This window comes from Diabrotica virgifera, chromosome 10 (genome assembly GCF_917563875.1).
Source record: "Diabrotica virgifera virgifera chromosome 10, PGI_DIABVI_V3a".
Classification (NCBI taxonomy): Eukaryota; Metazoa; Arthropoda; class Insecta; order Coleoptera; family Chrysomelidae; genus Diabrotica; species Diabrotica virgifera.
The window spans coordinates 58,033,382-58,055,610 of NC_065452.1; the positions used below are offsets into that span (position 1 = coordinate 58,033,382).

At 32.4% G+C, this 22,229-nt stretch overlaps 1 protein-coding gene across 2 annotated transcripts in view; it reads right to left on the bottom strand.

Moving 5' to 3' along the window:
* Positions 1-22,229, bottom strand: part of LOC114343996 (lachesin-like) — a 455,602-nt gene that overhangs the window by 247,882 nt on the left and 185,491 nt on the right. The window lies entirely within an intron of this gene.

Here is a 22,229-nt window from a genome sequence, read left to right on the forward strand (position 1 = left end):
AGAAACCTACGTTGAGTTGAAACAGAGTGCAGAAGCAGTAGGGCTAGCAATAAACACAAATAAAACAAAACTACTCATACAAACCAGATCAAATAGACCGGCGCAACAACACTTTATTGACGATATAGAACATGTGAATAGATGAACGTAGGAATGGATCTGGTTGCAAGCAATGAAGAAGAACCGGAAATAAAGAGAAGGCTTGTGCTGGCAAATAAAGCCTATTTCGCGATGGGCCACATATTCAAATCGCGAGACGTACACCGGAAAACAAAACTCCGGGTATATAAAACAATAATCAGGCCCATAGTAAGTTATGGCTGCGAAACATGGGTGGTGACACAGAAATCTGCCAATGCCAGTGTTTGAAAGAAAAGTATTACGTAGGATACTGGGCCCAATAAGTGAAAATAACAACTGGCGAATTAGGTATAATAGATAAATATACGAGCAATATAGCGAACCAACTCTAGCACAACACACTAAACTGCAGAGATTACGGTGGGCAGGGCACGTGGTCCGCATGCATGAGAATAGAATCCCCAGAAAATTGCTGAATGCAAGAATGCAGGGAAGAAGACCTGTTGGAAGACCTAAAAAGAGATGGGAAGACGAAGTCGATGAGGATGCCAGGAACTTCCTGGGAACGCGTTCATGGAAAAGAACAGCGGTAAATCGAAATGATTGGAGAAGCTTATTGAGGGAGGCCAAGGCTCGATTTGGGCTGTAGTGCCATTGGATGGATGGAACAGAAAGATATATGTATATGCTTCATAGACTTCGAAAAAGCATTTGATAGAGTAAGACATGACCTATTTTGAGAACGTTTACAAGAAGTCAGTTTATATGGGAACGATATTAAACTAGTAAAAAACTTGTACTGGAATCAAAACTCTAGAAAAATGTTCTTAAAAGGTGACTTAAAATCGAAGGTTCCACGCCCGCAGAAGTAGAAATTAGGAGAGGATTTCGGAAAGGATGTGTTTCATCATCGCTGCTATTTAATCATTATTCCGAGTTTCTATTTGAAGAGGCTCTAGAGGATTCCATATATGTCGAGATGTTCGACAGTGATGTGTGCTTTTTCCTCTTTTATTTAACATTTTTCCGGAAGCAATACTTCAAGAGTCTTTGAGAGATGCATAGATGGGAATCAAAGTAAATGGAGTATTGATCAACAACCTACGATATGCTGATGATGATGTCTTAATTTGTGACAACATAGTCGATCTTCAACAAGTTGTCACTTTAATCGGAGAATACAGTAAGCGAATGGGATTAGTGATTAATACCAAAAATACCAAATTCATGATCATCTCCAGAAACTTGGATGCACTTAAAAACTCCACCATAACACTGAATACCAAGTCCATTAAAAGAGTGAGCAAATTTAAATACCTGGAAACGTGTCTTTTTGAAGACTGGTCCTCGGACAAGGAAATAAAATGTCGCATTGAGCAAGCTCGACAAGGTTTCGTAAAATTCAGGAAAGTACTGACCTGTGTTCAGAGTTCGATCTTCAACTGAAATTAAGGTTTACTAAGTGCTACCTATGGTCGGTACTGCTACATGGCGTAAAGGGCTGTACACACAAAACGAGGGATATAAAAAACAGATTAGAAGCCTTCGAAATGTGGCTTTATCGCCGAATCCTAAAGATACCATGGACGTCAAAAGTCACAAATGTAGATCTCCTTAAGAGAATCAACCAAGAACTCCAACTTTTCGAAACCATCAAAAGGAAGACGGCGTATCTGGGTCACATCATGCGAAACGAAAAATGACAGTTTCTTCAACTTATAATCGAGGGTAAAACTGAAGGGAAGAGAGGAATAGGATGCAAGAGAGTGTCCTGGCTCTGAAACATAAGGCAATGGAAAGTGATTAGTAACATACAATCTCTGATAGATTTAAACAGAGATTTAGTTGAAAATGTGATCGCTAACACCCATTAGTGAATTTGCATCTGAAGAAGAGGATTCCAAGGATGGAGTCAAGGTGAATGGCGTAAATATCAACACCATCAGATACGTCGATGATACTGTGTTGATTGCGGATTCCGACTTGTGTCTACAACGATTCATCGACAGGACCAACTCGGTTTGTGAGCACTTTGGTATAAAAATAAACATTCAGAAAACCAAAGTGATTTTCAATCTGAAAAAAAAAACAAAATATACCTCAAGCTTGCACAATATACGGGCACATTTGGGAACAAGTCAACAAGTTAAAGTACCTGGGGATTTGGAGCCTAAATCTTGATCTAGAAATAAGATCGAGAATAAAACCGATTGAGAAACGCTAACAGAGCGTTACACAAGTTTCGAAAAATATACAGAAATTGACACTATGACATAATGATGAGCCAATGACGTAATGAATAGTAATGACGTCAACAAATAATTAAAATTAAGCTAACGAAATGAAATTTTTTCAGAAGAGTGAAAGAGTTGGATGCTTCTACTGGATCTTGATGAATTGCTAAGATGACATTGTCGTCCACAAAGGTTCCTATGACAGTGTGTGGAGACATAGGAATATCTGATGTGAATAATACATATAGAATGGGACCCAGGGCACTGCCTTGCGGGACTCCGGCCTTGATTGAAAATTTTTGCCAATATTCATCATTTACTTTTACAATAAACTGTCTGTCATGAAGATATGATTCAAGTAGTCGATTGAAGGATAGTAGAAAGATAGAAAAAAGTAGAAAGATAGGAAACAAAATGAAAACTACGACGATGGAAAGAGTATATCGAGGAACTATTTCATGACCAGAGAAAATCTAGTACATCCGTAGTTAGCCAAGCGGGAGATGTAGGCCTAGAGATAACCAAATTAGAGGTTAGTCAGACAATAAACTCTATGAAAACCAATAAATCTGCTGGTCCAGATGAATTACCTAGCGAGCTGATAAAGTTGGTCAACGAGAAAAACCTAGACATAATAGTAGAACTGTTCAACGCTATCTATACTACAGGAATCATCCCTAGAGAAATGCTGATACCAGCATTTGTGTGTTTGCCAAAAAAGTGAATGCAAAAGAATGCAGTGACTACAGAACCATAAGCTTAATGTCACATACCTTGAAAATTCTATTGAAAATTAACCACGCCAGAATACACTCTAAACTGGAGCTGGATATTAGTGACACTCAATATGGGTTCCGCAGTGGTATGGGTACCAAAGAGGCATTATTCTCCTTCAACGTGCTGACACAGAGATGTTTGGATGTTAACCATCCTCTTTACGTCTGCTTTATAGACTACAATAAAGCGTTTGATAAAGTAAAACATGATCGACTCATGGAAATCCTAAAAAATAAAAACCTAGATGAAAGAGATTTAAGACTAATAACACACCTCTATTACAATCAGCGAGCAATAGTAAGAATTGAAAAAGAAACATCTGAAGAAATGGAAATAAAGAGAGGAGTCAGGCAAGGCTGCATACTATCACCTCTATTATTTAACGCTTATTCTGAAGAGGTAATGCGAGAAACTCTGGAAGATGAAACAGTCGGTATAAGAGTAAACGGAGTCTTAGTTAACAACATCAGACATGCAGATGATACAGTAATAATAGCCGATAGTTTACAAGACCTGCAAAGACTCATGAGTAAAATAGTAAGGTGTAGTAGTAGGGAGTACGGACTCTCTCTCAATATCAAAAAGACGAAGTTTATGAAAATTAGTAAAAACAACCATAATAATAGCGAAATCTTGATAGTAGAGGGCCAGCAGATCGAAAGAGTAAAAAAGTACACTTACCTAGGAACACTTACAACAGAAAATAATGACTACACACTACACTGCAGAAATAAAAGTCAGAATCGAAAAAGCACGTTCTAATTTTATAAAAATGAAAAAGGTCCTATATAGCAAAGATTTAACATTAGCTCTTAAAGTACGCCTAACAAAATGTTACGTCTACAGTGTACTATACTATGGAATGGAATCATGGACGTTAAATGTAGATACAATGAGACGACTTAACGCCTTTGAAATGTGGACCTACAGAAGAATTATGAGGGTTTCCAGGGTAGATAGAATTACGAACAATGAAGTACTGAGAAGAATAGGTAAAGAGAAGGAAGTTGAACTTACAATTAAAGAAAAGAAGCTACAGTATCTCGGACATGTGATGTTAGCGAGAAGTATGGCATCCTACTACTCATAATGCAGGGAAAGGTATATGGCAGAAGAAGCATCGGAAGAAGACGAATTTCATGGTTGAAGAACCTGAGAGAATGGTTTGGATGCAGCTCAAAATAACTATTTAGAGCTACTGCCTCAAAAATTAAAATAGCTATGATGATTGCCAACCTCCGTAGCAGAGATGACACCTGAAGAAGAAGAAAGATTTTAGATATTTTGTATAATATTCCATCATGTCAAACCTTGTCAAATGCTTGGCTAACATCCAAGAATACTAATGGACAGAATTGTTTTTCTTCTATTGCTAGATTTATTGAATGTGTTATTCTGTGTATCTGCTGAACTGTTGAGTGGCCTTGTCGAAAACCAAATTAGTGTGATGGAGTCCAATCCTCAGGGAGTACTTCCATATTTATTCTTTGGAATATAACTCTTTCTAGTACTGTTGACATGACCGGCAATAAGCTGATTGCACGATAGTCCTAAAATGAGTTAGAAACTAGTGATGTAACGAATATTCGTATTCGCATTCGCGAATATTCGCATGTTTTTGCATATTCGCATTCGCATCCGCATTCGCAAAATTTGTGCGAATGTTTTGCGAATATGAAAACCAGAAAAAAAATAATTTTAAGATAATATTAGGTTAATAAAATCAAAATCTATTCACTTCTCATCTTTTTTTATTAAGAAAAGGTAACTTAACCTCAAACATGCAGCTACTCTCAAATGGAAATATGCAGGACACAACAGCAGACAAAGAGACGGAAGATGGAATGAAGCGATAACTCACTGGAGACCTTGGGACTACAAAAGAGGAAGGGGCAGACCACAGACGAGATGGTCGAATGACCTAAAGAGATACGCAGCGACCAGATCGACAGCAATAGCACTGAACCGAGAAGAGTGGAAAAGTAAGGGGGAGGCCTACGTTCAACTTTGGACAAATGAAGGGCAATAGATAGATAGAACTTAACCTTGTATAATCACATTATCAGCCTTCACTTTTTTTATTATTTGGTATTATGTAATAAAGCTTAAGATTCAGATTGATTTACACTAAATATCAATTATATTTTCATTAAAAATTTAGGAAACATTACAAAAATAGAAACAAATTAAAAAAAACTGGAAATTCGCATTCGCATCTGCATTCGCGAATGTCAGTAGCAGATATTCGTATTCGCATTCGTATTCGCGAATGTTAAAAAAATGACATTCGTTACATCACTATTAGAAACCCAAAAACATAGTGAATGAATATTTAAACATAATTTGCCTTCTGATCGTAACTTATTACTGATGATAATTTCAATTAAAGCACAAAGAATAAAAATCTAAACATTTTAACACATGTATAACTTCTACTACATAAAATTTGTAAATGTTAGTTTTCGCCACTAAAGAGAACATTCTGTATTTGAAACCGCAATAAGGGTTTTATTGCAGACTCTAAAAGTTCTGTATACAATTTGTGTTTATATGTTCTTAGAAACGCAAATGCTTTTGTGAGCGCTAATATTTCCGAAAATGACATAAACTTTGTAAACGGTATGTTCCTTCTGGATAAAACTATTTACGATGTCATACAAGGAATAGTACGAAAATATTTGCAAGTCGTGAAAGATTATTCCTGTGAGTAAATCTGGAAAGACGATGTTAACAGCTTCAAAAATAATCCAAAGAGTAGTGAAAAACCAGTAACTTGAGTAGGAAGAATTCTTTGACAGTGTTTATCCTACCTTTTGACTACGCTATTGACCTAAACATACAGAGTGTCAAAAGTTTTTGGTCTTAAATGATCTCACAATTTCTAGGAATAAAAGTATTCCATAATATATTTCAAATGAATTATTATGTGTATGCAAAGTACATTGTTAACCTTTAACTACCCGCGCATTAAATTATAACATAACTATACGCGTGGCGTACCTACTTTATACGCCACAAGAAAATACACTTAAAAACAGCGGATTTGTTTATTTTTTTTCATTTTTTGAAAAAATACATTAGTTGTTTGTTATAAACCTTTTCGGCCTCAGCGAATACGTGGAGTTCCTTCTCAGTAAGCCAATTGGGATTTATAACTGGATCTGATTCCATGATAAATAAAATTACTAATAAGAAATTTTTTGAAATGTGATTTTTTCTACGTGAGAAAAAGTATTGTTTATAAAGAAAAATATATTTTTTGCCATAATGACCAAAAAACAATTGAAAGATGTACTTATATTACTATAATCGTAGCGTATATTGTCCACCGCCGGAAACAACAAATAATAAACTGTAAAACTACTTGTAAAGCAAATTTCAATGATAGGTTAGATAGATAAACAAGGTCAAAAATAAAATTTTTAAATATATTTGCAGTAGATTTATTATATCTGGCGTACAAAATACGCCAGCGCGTGTAGTTAAAGGTTAATAAATACAAATACATGGGAACCTGGATTTCAAAAAATAATGACCAAACAATAGCAATAAGGGCCAGAATAGGAATAGCAAGATATGCGTTTGTAAAAATGAAAACAATTCTCTGCAATAAAGACCTTCGATTAGAACTGAGACTAAGAGCTCTGATATTACTACGTGTTTTCGATACTGCAATATGGACTTGAAAGGTGGACCTTGAAGCAAGAACACATAAATAAAAACAGTCATTTGAAAAAATGTGGTGTTACAAAAATAGCATGGGCACAGAAGAAAACGAACACGGAAGTATTTCGATAAATTTGCAATGAATTCGAAATAATAAACACAATAAAAATATGAAAGTTACAATATATGGGACACGTAATGAGAAGACAGCGATATGAAATACTAAGACTGATAATATAGGGAAAGATAAGAGGCGGAAGGAGTTTAAGAAGAAAGAGAGTATCATGGTTAAAAAATTTAAGGGTCTAGTTTAAATGCAGTTCCATAAAACTGTTCAGAGCAGGGGTACAGCGATATGAAATGCTAAGACTGATAATATAGGGAAAGATAAGAGGCGGAAGGAGTTTAAGAAGAAAGAGAGTATCATGGTTAAAAAATTTAAGGGTCTAGTTTAAATGCAGTTCCATAAAACTGTTCAGAGCAGGGGTACATAGAGTAAAGATAGTGATGATGATATCCAACCTCCGATTGGAAGATGCCACTTAAACAAGAAGAAAGTAGGTACTCTTAAAAATGACAATAATAGTCAATAAAATCAAATAAGTCAAGTTTTTAACTAGAAAATCTTAAAGTTAGACGTAAATACATTAGACCAATAGATTAAAAAAATGGCGGAGAAGATTTTTCTTGAGTTTATATAGAAGCCGATGTAGCAAACTTTGTCAAAAGCTTGATTGTTATTGAGAAAGGCAGCTGTACAGTAGAGATGTTGAAAAGGTTTCTACCAATCGTATCCCAGCGAGTAAAAACAGATCGGTGAAGGTCGTTGTTATATCGGAATACCTATACAAAATACCTATTTACTGAGAAATACGATTCTCGATATGATTACCGGTACTCAAATACAAAAGTAACAAAAGTAATCATAGTAATCAAAGTAACGAATACTGTAAATAATTACTTTATACAAAAGTAACGATTTGTAACGAATACTCTAAAGTAACTATAATCAACATCACTACTGTATAGTACCTCGTGTACTCCAAATAGAGTTATCTATTTTACCAAACGATGAATTTATTCTATGGTTCCATATCTGCTGTGGAAACCAAATTAATGTTGTGGGATTGAAGAGGATTGGCTCCAATCATTTTATGAGAAGTTTTTAATATACTTTAAATATCATTGGTAGAAAACTTATAGGCCTGTAGGATATCAACTCATTGACACATTCTCCAGGTTTAAGTATCATAAGAATTTACCCAACTCTCTATTGGTTAGGGAAATTATTGTTGATTAGAATTGCATTAAATACTTGTTTTAATGCCTTTATTGTTTTATCTGACTCCACGTTCTTTTGCTACTTCATCTATATCTATAGCATACTTCTCCACTTAAGTTGGGTGCGTGTAATTATTATAAAGTTTTAAACATAGATAAATAAGTACATATGTATTGTATTTGTAAATATAAACTGCAATTTCAAGTTATTCATTCTGATAGGTCGTTTAACTATATTAAAAACATAATCACCCATCTGTTCACCTCTTTGTGTCAGTGTTCCCGACCCTTAGAGTGGGATTATTGTGCCAGAGCCATAAAATTATCATAAATTGGAAAAAATTATAGCAGATGAGATAAAATAATCGTCAAATTCAATTTTATCGCACTAAATAATGGGTAATGGTTATTAATTGTTTTTATGAAACTGTAAGTTTATGCCTATGTTTTTTTATTTAAATTTTATTATTATAATTTTAAAACAATTTTAAATATTTTTAAAATTACACATAAAAATTCTTAGAGTTACAGTAATTAATAATATTATTCAGTTTGTATTAAATGAAGATAATATAATTTATATTTTTGGAGGGCAACCAAAATACTTATCTCTTCGAATCTCACGAGATCTTCTATCAACTCAAATTTTATTAAGTATCTTAGATAGATGAGAATAGTTTTATAGTTAATGTCTATATCTATATTTAATTTTATCGGAAGTGCTGACTTGACTATATCTGTATAAATAAAAATGAATGTTTGTATGTATGTATGTACCTTATAGACTCTCAAACTATGCATTTCATCATATGATGACCTTAATCAAAGTTGTTGTACATGAACCCGGGAAGGTTTCTGAGTTGGTACGAGCATTGATTATAAATATTCCTCTAGATAGCTCACCTCTTGGTAACCGAAAGACGTATCAACAACTAGATGGCGCTACTCGAAAACCGTATCGAGATTTCTCATTCCCTCTCTGACTTGCGAGGAGGTAGGAGTAGTGTCAGGGCCGAACTTACCCTATAGGTGTATTATCTGTGACAAGTGTTGTGACAAGTTATAGCAAAATTAAAAAAAAAGGACTCACATTTTAGATAAAATGGCCTCTGTAACGCATAAGTGTGTTTACGCGAGATGTTTTGAAAGAAACGATGGAACAAATAATAATATATCTTTCTTTAAATTTCCCCTGAAAGACGTATAGTCCATTCTTTCACGGTTTTTGGTCTAAATTTTAAAGAACCGCTTGGATTGACATGAAATTTGGCATACGTATAGCTTACATGTCAAAGAGAAAAAGTGATATTGTGCCGATGTGTGCTTTCTCCTTGGGGGTGACTTTCACCCCCTCTTTTGGGTGAAAGGATATATGTCCAAAATAAGTCCGGAAATGGGTAAACTGACTAATTTTAAGTAACTTTCGTTCTATAGAGCTTTATTATTCTATTAGTTCTATTAGAGAATTATGACAGGTGATAAATAGCAGTCTGATTTTTGCATGAGAGTTTAATCTCTGTTCGGAGAGTTTAAGTCTGTTCTGTCGGACAAAATAAATGTGCCGTTTTCGTGGTCTGACCGTTCCAAATTTTTAAGCTGTTCCACAATTAAAACTGCCCCTGTTCCAGTGTTCCCATATATCAAAGTTTGTCCGACTCGACACCCTTAAGCTATTAACAAATTTTCAGCTTGCTATTAATCAAATTGTTTTTCATACGCGGGATCCAAACCTATAAGTATTTTGTCGAAAAAAACGTTCTTAGCAAAAATATAGCTTATAAAAAAGTAAAAAAAAATGTTGTACGCGTTAGGTCTCTGGATCTCGTAGAACCAGAGTTATAGCCAATGAAAAATAGATTCATATTCACCAAATTTCAAATAGAATATTTCGACGAGAAATATCCAAAAAATTAAGCACTTTTTGGGGAAAACCCATTATAACTTTTTTAAAGTGTTTAAAAAAATCTTTATTTTTGTTTTTACAAAAAGTTTCTAACATTAAATTTAAGCAAGTTACGCTCAAAATAAAATTGGTCCCTTGTGTTTTTGCAAAAAAAAAAATCGGGAGGACCATCCCCTAATTAGCAACTTAAATGAAATTAATCGTCACCGCTCCAAAAATTATTTTACTTATGTTGTGTTTATATGATCTGTAAAGTAAAATTTTTAAAAATTTAAATTTTTAAAAATATGCGTTTTTTTTCAAAATAACTTACAAAATTGTTAGAGATACCAAAAATCTCGAAAAACAAAAATAGTCTTGATTAAGATTTGGTGTTTCTAAATTTGCATACATTCGTGATCAGTGACTCGTTCAACCCCTTTTAACTACAGCCCTTTCAATAATAAGGACTTTGAACCGATGAAACTTACAGATCATATAAACAATATATACACAAGTCAAGAAACTTGTGAAGTCGTAACGATTAAGTTCATTTAAGATGCTAATTAGGGGGTGATTTTCTCGATTTTTTTACCAAAACCAAAAGGGACTAACTTTATTTTGAGCGTAACTTGTTTAATTTTGATGCTAGAATTTTTTTTATATAAAACAAAAATGAAGATTTTTAAACACTTTAAATAAGTTGTAATGAGTTTTCCCCGAAATGTGCTTCATTTTTGGTTATTTCACGTTAAAATATTCCATTTGGAATTTGACGAATATGAACCTATTTTTCATTAGCTATAACTCTGCTTCTACTAGGTGTAGAGACGTGATATATACACCACTTTTTTAAATTTTTTACAGGCTATATTTTTGCTAAGAATGTTTTTTCGACAAAATACTTACTATTTGAGTTATTTGCGAAAAACCGTCTAAAAGCGTGGTTATTTTGTTGAAAAAATGAACATATTCACTGCCAAATAACTCGAAAAGTATTGACTTAGTGAAAAAACTCTATAGAACAAAAGTTACTTAAAATTAGCCAGTTTATCCATTTCCTGACTTTCTTTGGACGAATATTTTTCACCCATAAGAGGGGACGAAAACCACCCCCAGGGCAAAAGCACATATCGGCACAATATCACTTTTTTTCTTTGACTTGTTAGCTATGTGTATGCCAAATTTCATGTCAATCCAAGCGGTTCTTTAAAATTTAGAGGTTTTGCAATATTTTACCGTTAAAGAACGAACTAGTAGAGCGCACAAAAATCTGGCAAAAAAACTGCGGAAATATTGATATTATATTGATGGATATCAGTGACCTGAAACAGAGGGTAATTTGCCAGCATCATTATGCAGTGGAACATATTTACCAAAGTGGCCAAACAAAGTTATTAAGGAAAAATGCTGTTCCTCTAAAATTTGCACAGTTAGCAACTGATTTAGGTGAGTACTCAACTTTGGAAATATTTTTATGTTTGCCTAATGCGCTTTGTCAATGAGAATAATACTATTAAAATATATTTTATATAAAATCAGTTGATATTGAGTGATTTATATATTTTTTATACAATTAAATCAAAAGAGATTTTTTTTAAATATGAATGCATTGTTAGTATCGCTCCAAAAATAACGGAGATGCTTGTTTTGCTTTAATTAAAATTATTACACATACATTTCAATGATAACCTATTTTAGGTGATACCCCACCAGTATTATGCTCTACATACGTTTATTGCGGTACGAAACGTAAAAAATCTACAAGTGGCGATTGTATGGTTAGGTCAACTCCATCGTCTAAGAGATCAAGTAGTAGTCTCAGTAATATTTCCAGTTTTGATATTAATTTGCCCACAAAACTTGAAACTGAATTGACGGAGAAGGTAAAAAAATTGGAGTATCAAGTAAATGCTTTAAAGAAGAAGTGCCGTCAGAAGAACAGTCAGCGTTGTAGAAGAACAACAAAAAACAGAAAATCGGCAACCAAGTTCATGATAGAGGTACTGTTAGAAAATAAAAGCATATACGTGCACACTTTTGTTAATATGCAGTTTTCACACAAAACTCGTTCACAATGGAGTCACAATGAAAAGGATTTAGCTCTGGCCATTTATTATAAGTCTCCTAGTTGTTAAAAAATTTTAATTAGATCTCTTAACTTTATCTTACCTTCACTAAAAACAATTCAAACTTGGTTGCGTGTCATAAAATTAATAACTGGTTTAAACATTTCCTTAATTGACAAGTTGAAGAAAAAAGTAGAGACAATGGATGAGTGGAAAAAAAATTGTGTGTTAATGTTTGATGAAATTTCTTTGAACAAACAATTGGAGTACAATAAATTAGATGACATTGTAGAAGGGTTTCAAGATTTAGGTGCTTTAGGAAGAACAGAACAAACAAACTTGCCAACACAGGTCTGGTTTTTATGATGCGCAGCTTGCTACATAAGGCTACGCGGCTTACTACACAGGTGGTCCAATACATAGCGACAACTTAAAAAACATTGTAGTTGAAGTTGTTTCAAAATTACAAAATATTGGGTATATACCAAAAGTGTTGTGTGATCAAGCATCTAATAATAGAGCTTTATTTAAGCTGTTAGGCGCATGTAAGGATCAGCCTGCAATAGAAATAGGAAATCAGAGGATTTTCGCTGTGTTCGATACACCCCACTTATTAAAAAGTCTAAGAAATAATTTTCTTAACAAAAAGTTGACGTTTTTTTGCCGATTCTAAACAAATATCGTGGCAAGATATTGAATACACATACAACATCGATAGAACCAGTGTGAGATCACGATGCATGGTGAAAATGACAAACGTTCATATAAACCCTAATAATTTTCAAAGTATGCGTGTAAAATTAGCAGCACAAATTTTTTCCAACTCAATTGCCTCAGCAATATCAACAGCAATGTCTGTAGGGCAGTTACACACCAAAACGGCTTCTCTTACTGCCGAATTTTTGAAAATTATAAATAATATTTTTGATGGTCTTAACAGCAAATATTGTAGTGATAGTTATCCAAACAGAAAGCCAATGTCAACTTTAAGCAAGTCAACTGAAAACTTAAAAGGAGGTTTAGAATATTTTAAAAAAATTAAAGTTTTTGAAAATCAAAAAGAGAGAAATAATTCACTGTCTACACGGCTTTCAGTGGACCATTTTCTCAGTTTTATGTTTGTGGGAGGAACTTCAAAAATAATATAATGTGTCATATCTTTTAACATCTTTTCTGAACCAAAATCCTCTAGAAAATTTTTTCTCTATTGTGCGCAATAGAGTTAGTCTAGTGCGTTCATAAAAAACGTGTTTTTACTTAATAACAGGCGGTAGCTGGTTTGTCTTTAGTTTCATGCGTGGAAGAGAGTGATGCTAGATCAAAAGTATGTGTTTTATCTCGTCAGGTATTAATGACGCACGGGTAAATAATCGTGGACTCAACTGAATGTTAAACTACACTATTAGCTTTAGTTTATATATACAGTAGATATTAACAAGTATTTTATAATATCAGGAAAACAATATCAGTATGTCTTAAAACATTGGAATCATATGGAAACTTTTTTATTCAGTTTAGGGAAAAATGTATTATTGATAAAAACTTGCACGTCCTAAAACTCAAAATGAAAGAATCAGATGTCAAATATTATGAGTCGTATACCAAGTTTGTTAAAAAATATTAATTCTTCTTAAGAGTAATATACCTTCATTTTTAAAGTACTTTCATATAAACATGAACGTGGTTTTTAATTGTTCTCGACTTTTAATAATAAAATGTTTCGATATTGTCAATAATGAAAGTACTTCTTGAGAACAAGAAATAATAAATATATTTTTTTCCTAAAATTGTAATTTTACTATCTTAGTTTGAAAAGAATTAACATTCAAATATACTTATTTACTTTGTTTTGAAATATGATCTAATTAGTGATGTTTTAAACTTTCTAGTCCTGTCCGTTTATCAGCTTTTACCTATTGTTCCTAGGCAGATGTCCCTCAACTATTTATATGTTGGAAATTCCCTGTCATTTTATCAGTATATATGTATACCAAATTTCATGCCAATCCAATGGATTCTTTAAAATTCGGAGGTTTTGCAATATTTTACCTGGGGTGAATGGGTTAGATCTGGAAAGAAATTCTGTATATCAACTTCAAATAGTTTATTTCGCATTAGTTCTGAAAATATAATTCTTTTACAAATTGCAAAAAATAATTTACATGTGAATTATCACTGCTAATTTTATTATGTATTTTCTATTTTTTTTTTTTGTAGTGTATTAATAATTAAATAATTTTTAAGAAACCTCTTCACTATTTTTATTAATCAATTTTTAGCGTTTTATCTGAAGTAAAATCGGAATTCCAAAATAGAGATTACAATCGCGTTAAAATTATTTGTTAAAATGCTGAATACTACCCTTATATCGTTGTCTATTACGCCAGCCAAGCGACTCAAATTTATTTTTCAATCTTGGCAAAAATTTCAATAAATGTCGCCACCGTCCAGCCAGTTAGTACTTAGACTTGAGGGGCAAAGAGGTGTAAGTGGGCGGAGTTTAACACTGAATTCGGTTTTACCTAAAGGTGAGGTATCTATGTACGAGTAACCTAAGTGAAAAGAAGGCTTGCCCCCCATAATTATTTTTAATTTTTTTGGACAAACTTTTTTTTTAATTTTATATTATGTAGAACCAAAAGATACATACAGTCCTAAAGTTTCACTTTTTTAACTTCAACCGTTATTTTTTAATAGCCATTTAAATATTTCTTCTTCTTCTTCTTGTGCCACTCCTATCGGAGATTGGAAATCATCAAGGCTACCCTGACTTTGTTTACAGCTAACCTAAAAAGTTCATTAGTGGTGCAGCTAAACCACTCTCTCAAATTCCGCAACCATGACCAGGGCCGCGTTTAGGTCAAATGACGCCCTAGGCAATTCTCTAGTAGCCGCCCTTCAAACATGTACCATTTTTGCGAAAAAAATGCAAGCAGAATTTTTTATGTAAATAAGAATATTAGGTTCTTCAAATAATGTTTGGAAATGTGTTAAAAATATCCTTTATTTTACATCAGGCGTAATATTACATATTACTATTATAAAAGTATGTTTAAGCATTTTAACCTGTGCCCAATGCATGCGTTTTAACGCATGATACGTAGAAATTGCTTGTTTGTAGGCGCACCTACTCGTTCGATTTTAAATGAGAGATGCATTGAAAACATTACTCAAGCAGTATGTGTTTATAGCTTTGTTTAACAATAAAAAAATTAATTTTTAGCAATGCAAATAATCAAAACCGGTATAATATAACATGAACTTTCAAATGCGGTCAACAGAATTGCTATTTTATTTTTTAATCAAAAGTTATTCGGGTTCAAAAATTGCAATTTTTAGATATTTTGAAAGTTCAACCGCGTTTATCTTGAAAACTATGCATCCTACGAAAAAACTTAACATTTTTTGCTTAGAATGACCCAAAAATAGAAAAAAAGGTTTGTTTTGCTAAGAATCGCTGTTATGTAATCCCTCAAGTTCTTTGTTTATAATGTTCTACGGGACAAAATACATAAAACAAAAAGAATGTGTATGTACTTTGTACGCACGTAAGAAGATATTCTTCTATTATATAATAGGTAATTTAAACGAAGTAAATATACTTAAAAGGTTATCTGTACTTATTTTATTTAAAAATCAAACTTTCTTATTTACCACTTTCAAAAAAGAAGAATATCTTCAAAAATTATATAATAATAAACTTCAATACATAACAATCATAAAATCTATAAAAAAAAAATAAAAAAATAATAACTTGCTTGGGGCTTGAACCCACTTCACGTCTACCGCGCCGTACGAAAGTTGATGGCATTTCAAACTGCACCACATTCGCGTATACGTCATGTGGGAATATACACAAACTAAACGTTTACACCATAAATTTATATGAATTTAATAAAATTATTAGTTTGATTTTTGTCGAAATAAAATACAACAAAATATAGAGTAAGAAACGATATTATATGAGAAGAAGATTTGTAGAAAGTTTGTTCGTAATCATATTATGTAAATTAAAGCATTGCCTACTAATAGGTAACTACATTATTTTGTTTACATTTTCCAAATAGATAGGTATTGAAACTATTAGGTATTTCCAACTGAAACATTTAGAATTACGTACCTGCGGCTTTTCAAAACTATTTAAAAAGTCACTATAATTATAAATTTGATTTTATTTCTGTCCACACATCAATAAAAACTAATATTATACAATATTTTTGTTTACCGATAACCTCCATATTGAACAATTATTGACAGATCATTTCAAAATTTCAACACCCAATCAGAGCCCGTATAGCGATTAATACCATACTGTCGGTGTGCGCATGCGCGCGGATCAATCAAATTTTACCCTCAATCGATTCGCCGCTAAAGAAGAATATCTTCAAAAAACTTTGGTAAGTCCATCTGAATAAAGTAGGCCGTTTTTTTGACTGTTATTTCACTGAAGCTGCTTCACACTATGACACCATTTTCATAATAACTGAAATATTCAAATAGCTGACTACTTTTTTAGTTATTGTAGACCTATAGGAAGAAAACCTACCCGTTTCGTATCTAGAGTTCACATCCGTTTTTTTTTATTACTAACAATTATTTAATTTGTATGTAATATTTTTTAAATTTTTATGTAATTTCTGTTATACATTACAAATATGCAATTATATTATAAATGTATTATTTAATAAAGGGTCTAATTTGTTTAAGCATTCCTTGAAAAAATATTTTATTTCAAAACTCTATTTTTTTAATAATATCATTAATGATCACAAAAAAAGTTAAAGTATAATTTAATAAATAAATTAATTTTATTACTTAAATAATTATTTATTGAACATAATTTATTTATTAAAGTATATCTACCTTAACTTTTTCTATTAATAATGATAGTATGATTACAAATAATGGATTTTTGAGAAAAAATTATTTTTTCAAAAATTGTTTTAAAAAATTAAACAGTTTATTATTTAATAAATGTTTAGACAAATAACATATTTGTAATGTACACAAAAGTACATACAAATTAAAAGAAGAAATATCAAAATCCATTGAGTAGATCCCAAGATATAGAAAATGATAGTAGTTTTAAGTTGCTTTTTTAGTTTTTGAACTCATGTATTTGTCGGCTACTGCCAGGTAGCTGACAACTTTTTTAGTTATTGTTGACCCACAGGATGAAAACCTACACGTTTGCTGTCTAGGGTTAGCGTCCGTTTTTTAATTATTAACAATTTAGTGCAATCAAAGCAGCAGCTCCCCCTTCACTTACCATGACTAGTCACCATTTGAACTACATTTTTAAAAATTCGAGTAAAATATAACCTTTTCGAATATGTAAAAAGATGTTTTCTACGGACAATATTTTTAAAGTTATTCTAAATGTTTATAAACTAGAATTTTTTACTATATTAGATCATTGTTTATCTTTTATTAATACATTTTGATAGCATCACTTTTCTACTTTCATTTGGCATACGCAGAATTGTTCTACCTTCATTATTTTCTGTCATTTGTTATTGCAAAACAAAGGTCTCTGGGATAAACAAATAGAATAACTTTTAAACTAATTAATGGACCTGTCTCAAATTTTGAGGGTTTGTTATGTACCCCAATACCCAACTTTGAGTGAAACACTTCAGTTCTAAGTTAGTTTTAGTAAAAGTTATTAATAAATAACAATTTTCAGTTATCTTGCAGTTTACGAAGCAACAAATTAAATTTTTGACTTTCAAAAATTGTCATTTTGAAGGTTTTTCAATAAAAATAAATTTTAGAATTTTAGGTCAACTATTTAGCTTTTTAATTGAGTGCAAAAAATGGAAAAAATAGTCAACAATAACTAAAAAGTAGTCAGCTACCTCGATATTTCAGTGTCCCGAACATGGTATATTTCTTGCTTATTTCCCTGGAGTATATCTGTGCGACGACACGAACCTTATCTACTTTACTTGTAATAATACAGTTTTTAAATCCCAACTCTAACTGGCTGCCCTACTGCAGACAAGTCAAGTCTTTAGTTTGTGCAAAATGTGCAATATTGAAGTGTTCAATGGCCCACCGCCTTTGCCCAGCTGCCAGCGGCCTAATAATCACTAAATTTATGACTTCCGTCCTTTTTGAATGAATAGTGTTAAGATAACAGAATGCTATGTTTGTTTTATTTTTGTTATGAATGCAATTTGTTTTATTCTATTTAGAAATGAATGCCCACTTCTATTTCATTGATGGATGAACATACATACTTGTTATTCGATTTTAATTTTTATACACAAATATTTTTTGTACAGTATTTTTGCCGCCCTCTCACAATTTGCCGCCCTAGGGAACTGCCTATATTGCCTAATGGATAAACAGCCCTGACCATGACATTCTTCTACGGCCTGGATTCCTATTCCTATTCCTATTCCTATTTAAATATTTAACATATATATAAATATACAGGGTGTTTCATTAATAATTGTCCATATAGTAACTGGAGAAACCTTAGCACAAAATACGAAGATTTAACCTAAAACACTTAAATAAAATGTGGTTCCTTACTGAGTTACAAAGTGTTTTATATAAAAATTTTAAAAATATTTTTGCTGAGCATTTTAAAACTGTTTGACGTATCCTTTTCATACTTGGCAGAAAGTGTGACTACTAGACACCCTACTAAATAATGATAAACAATCGTTTCTAGCTACTACCAGAGGCGTACGACAGGGGATGGTGAATAGTTGACCCTTCTCAAATTCTACTCCACTGGAGGAATAACTATTTTAGTGCCATTTTTAGATTCTTCAATACTTTCCACGTAAATAACTTACTCTTCATTTGTAGCGATAAAGTCATTAGTTTTCGAGATGTTTGAAGTTAAATATGAAACCGCACAGTTATTTTGATTAATTTATTAATATGATTCATATTATTAAAATTTAAAAACCATTTGTACCCAGTACTTTAAAACTATCTGTCGTATCCTTATCATACTTGGCAGAAAGTGTAGGTACTGTAAACCCTACTAAATTAAGATAAATAAACATTTCTAGCTACTACCAGAGGCGTACGACAGGGGATAGTGTCTGGTTGACCCTTCCCAAATTCTACGCCACTGACGAAATTGCTATTTTAGTGTAATTTTTTGATTTTCCAATACTTTTTATGTAAATAATATACTCTTCATTCGCAACGATAAAAGGATTAGTTTTAGAGATATCTGAAATTAAAAATGAAGCGACACAATACATTAATCAAAATAACCGTGTCGTTTCATTTTTAATTTCAAAGATCTCAAAAACTAATGACTTTATCGTTACGAATGAAGAGTATATTATTTTCATAGAAAGTATTGGAGAATCAAAAAATTGAACTAAAATAAAAATGTCGCCAGTGGCGTAGAATTTGGAAAGGGTCAACCATTCACTTTCCCTCGTCGTACGCCTCTGGTAATAACCAGAAACGTTTGTTTAACATAATTTAGTAGTTTGTACAGTACCTATACTTCCTGCCAAGTATGAAAAGGATGCATCAAACATTTTAAAAATGCTGAGCAAAAATAGTTTTTAAGTTTTTAAATAAAACACCCTGTAACTCAGTAAAGAACCAGATTTTATTTAAGTGTTTTAGGTTAAATCTTCGTATTTTGTGCTAAGGTTTCTCCAGTTACTATATGGACAATTATTAATGAAACAACCTATATAACATTCTCCGGTCGCAGTGTTTGTTGCCATACTCCTCCGAAACGACTTGACCGATTTTTATGAAATTTGGCAGATATATTCGACCAGGATCAGAGTAGGTTGTTATCTATATTTCATATCCGTACGTCATAGGGGAGTTGCCCATGACGCTATAACTCTCACTACAATGACGTGAAAAATATGAAATTAAGTAGACTCCTTGCTGAATTCCGAGCAGAAACGTAGTCAATTTTTTTCTCTAGCGCAATCGGTGTCCGAAATACAATATCTCAAGTCGTAGAAATATTCTGAGGACAGAAGAACAACGAGCGACAAATTTCATAGAAGAGAAGTGGAACAGTTTAACTTTGGGACTCAAATTGGACAGAATATGAATTTTTTAATTTTGCGAAATTTCAAAAAATATCTCTAAACGGAACTTTTCTGACGAAGCGTAAGCAGGAGAAAAATTCTGAGCACACAAAAAGAACAAGAAGCAAAATATAAAATTTTATGTCATTTTATAAAATTCCATTTATTTTTTTTTATTTTATTTCATTTTATTAAATTTTATTTATTTTTATCTAATTTCATTAATTTTATTTAGTTTTACTGACAAAAACAAAACAACTAATATGGTACGGCCATGTACAGAGAATGCCAGATGACAGGATCTCTAAGCAGATTTTGGCATGGACACCACAAGGGAGGAAAGTGAAATCCCCCCAGGTCTATGGTTAAACAGAGAAGAATGGCGGTTAGGAGTCGGAAGGCATCAGAGAACGCTGTAAACCGATAGTAGTAGTAGTAGTAGTTTTACTGATTTTTATTTACTTTTATTCAATTTCATTTAATTTTAATTTACTTCATTTACTTTTTATTTAATTTTGTTTAGTTTTATTTAATTTTAATTTAATTTTATTTTATTTAATTAACACCTATAGAGTTTGAACCACCCCAAACCCAATCATATATACAGAGTAGTTTTAAATGTAGATAAAATAAAGCTGTTATATTCATTATAAGATAAACAAATTTAAGATTGTAACTGTTGCATTGCACTACAAACTTTATTTTGTTACTTCTAACACCATGTGTAATTAATTAAAAATAATAATAAGACCTCATTCACAGCTAGCATTTTTTGTTTATTAATTACGAATTCCTTTTGTTTATTTTAAGTTTATTGTATACAAAAGTTTGTTTTTATCTATTGAGACGATAGTCTGCCTGCCGGGTCAGCTAGTAATATATAAATTCTTGAAGTTCTATCTTCGAAAACTCGCCATCGGGTTCTATTTTATGCTAAGACCTTCACCTCATTCCAAGACTTTCCTTGACCTCTTATCTCGTCAATGGTGGATCTTCTCCAAGTTTGTGTTGGGCAACCTCTTTTTCTTTTTCCTTGGTGATTCCACTCTAAGGCAGTCTTTGCAATACTGGAACCACTTTTTCGGAGTGTGTGACCGAGCCAACCCCACTTTCTGGACTTTATTTCATTTTCTACCCTCTTTTGTTGGGTCGGGTGTAGTAGATGTTCGTTTCTGATGATGTTTGGCCAGAAAATACGGACAATTCTTCGTAGACATTTGTTAACAAAGACCTGCCATTTGTCTGTAAGGGATTTTGTCACTTTCCAGGTTTCACATCCATAAAGTAGAACAGACATGACATTTGACTGGAATATTCGGATCTTTGTTCTTGTAGTATATTCGCCAGACCTCCAAACAGGGTTAAGCGTGCTGAATGCTTGTTGAGCTTTTCGTATCCTCATGCGAATATCGTCTTCTTCATCTCCGTTTTCTATTATGACACTTTCAAGATACGTAAAGTTTTCCACATTTTCCATCTGCGTGTTGTCGATAGTAAATTGCGTGTTGTTCCTTGCATTTGATTTGACTTGACTATAGTCAAACCATACCATGAAGAGGATGAATCACTCTTAAAAACGAAATCTACACCGTAAATTGTTGAATTCCACAATTTTAGTGACGTTGTTATTTCATTATGATTTTTGGGATTGAATTATTTTTTTAGAAATTAGCTTCATTGTAAACATATATGGTTTATGAAAATTATTATAGTAGATTTAAGGATTACAGAAAAAGCATGATAGTATGTACTGGGTGTCCCAATAAGAATGGCTCTCGGCCATATCTCAGGAACCGTTTATAGTACAGCTTTGAGAAAAAAATATTTATAACAAAAGTTGTCTCGGGAAAAGCCTGGAAATTATTTTCATAATTGTAGGTCCACCGCTAGTGGGCGTAATTTAATATCAAAAATTAAAAAATCAAAATTTTACAAAATTTACCTAATGAAATGGCACTGGAAATCCAATCATCGTATTCTTCATAAAATTCTGCGCATATTTGATTTCAAAAGTTTAAGTCTACATTTGCAAATAAGAGGTGTGGGTGAGTGGGAACCTTCTTATGAAAAAATGGCTGTAAGTCCGGTTCTGCTAAATCGAATTTTGCATACTTGGTCTTGTTGAAAACAGCTCTTTTTCAGCAATGTAAGAGTGTTATTTTCGAAATAGCCTAATAAGTAATATGCCAGCTAGTAGGCGTTATTT